Genomic DNA, 2,001 nt, shown 5'->3' with positions numbered 1-2,001 from the left:
TCCACAAGCGGGATGTGTCAAAACYACAACAAAAAAAACTTTTTTGAATCTTTGGTGGTGATCGACTGGACTGGATGGTGACTCGAGTACAAAGTGAAGATGCAATTGATGGTAATGATTGCGTTGAGGTGAATGGGGGAGGTGGGGAGAAATAGGCGACAAGGGCAAAGTTGGGCAGGTAACTCAAAACAGTTTGGAGGAAATTKGCTCAGATGAGGGAAGTGGAAAAACTAGTTTGTAAAAGGTCTGTGGGAGAAGTGTTTAAAATAATGCTTAAATTCCAAGGAGAGGATAAAAATTAAAGCTTTTAAAACATTAAAATGAATCACAGTGCTCAATCTTTTATGGAATATAAAACTCCAAATTATTGTAAGAAAGATAATATTAGAGGGTTTTGTAGTTCAGTTGGAAGAGAAACTGAAATAAGTAAAGTTTGCTTGATGATGATGGAATAAGACTGGTYATCCAGTTTTACATGATGGAGAAATAATTGAAAATATAAATGGGGACAAAGCAGAAATGATAGCTAAAATGTTAGTTACAGTTCACAGTATAAGCAATATCAGTGAAGAGGAATAGATCGTTATTAGAAGGAGAGGATTGTGAAAATATTTAAATATACCCTTCAATAAAATTGAGTTAAATCAAGTACTTTAAATCTGTGAAACACCGGGAAATGATCAGGGGTCAGATTTATAAAGCTTGTGTACGCACAAAATGAGCCCAGGAACTTGTGCACGCCACTTTTCACACAAAGGTTGTGATTTATAAAATCCAAACTTGATGTGAAAATGCAGTCCCTCCCTCAGCCAGCTCTGACCCAGGTGGACATTCATTTTGGAGACAGGAAGCTGGAGACGGATGAAGTGAGAAATTATAGCAACACAGCGTAATGATCACTGTRAGATATTTAATTTCACTACATAATCAAACTTTTGATTTTATATCGACTTTACATATTTTATTTGTGCTTCTGCTGGGGCCTCGTGCATAAAGGAGTGCGCAGGAAAAAAATATACATTAAATGGAGAATGAGTGAGAAAACTCTCTAAATAATTAGTGGGGTGTAAAAAATGAGTTTGCAACTTGCAAAGGTGTGTGTGGGTGTTGGTGTGTGCGCGCGTGTGTGAAGCTGCTGTCTTCAGCGGCGCATGAGGCTGGGAGACATTTCCACATCTTTATTAAATAACTGTAAACACAGAGAAATGAGGTGTTAAAACCGGGTCTTCTCAGCTCTGCAAACTGTGTTGTTGCTCCTGAAGAGAGAAACTCTGAAACAGGCTGGTTGAACAGCAAGAATCTTTATTGTGCAGTCCAGGAGATTTACAGCCAAAAACCCAAATTGTGGCCTTCTAAGCCAAATGAATCACCAGGTAAAAAGATGAAGACGAAGGCGAAGGGTAGGGTCGTACAAGCCTTTTTATAGGTTTCACAGTGCAGTCCAACAGATGTACCATAAATTTTGTCACGGCATACCTTAAGCATTCCTTTTCTAATATGGTAACATGTGCCGAGRTCTGAAGCTGGTGTCTAAGAGAGACATAGTACATCTGTGCATTCCTGAGAAGAGGCCTCCACTTTTAGACACTACAGAAACTTAGGAGTTTGGTAGAACTTAGAAAAATGTTTATTAAATAGTTGATGTGAAGAAACAAGTTGCAGWGCCGCAAGTTTCTGCCGCGGTGTGATTTATATTTRAGAATCATGAAGTCTCTCATTCAGCTGCATGGCTCCGACTCAGAACTYCAGTAAAATACCTGACTGTAATTTTTTCGGTGTGATTCAAAAACAAACAAAAAAAAAACACGCTGTCCTCAATTCTTCTTGTGGTGATATCACCCTGCAGAACAGCTGACAGTGATCCACAAATTACGCACAACTTTACGCAGCAACAAATCTATTGTCTGCATCTTGTGGAGCTGAGGGATTGATTTGATTTGATTTATTGATTTAACAGGAAAAGATTACTAAAAATCAAGCCTGACTCAGCATAATTGCTGT

The sequence above is a fragment of the Austrofundulus limnaeus genome, unplaced genomic scaffold, assembly GCF_001266775.1.
Source record: "Austrofundulus limnaeus strain Quisiro unplaced genomic scaffold, Austrofundulus_limnaeus-1.0 Scaffold146, whole genome shotgun sequence".
In the NCBI taxonomy this organism is placed as follows: Eukaryota; Metazoa; Chordata; class Actinopteri; order Cyprinodontiformes; family Rivulidae; genus Austrofundulus; species Austrofundulus limnaeus.
The sequence above is the reverse complement of the archived record's forward strand: the minus strand, read 5'-3'. Positions refer to the sequence as shown.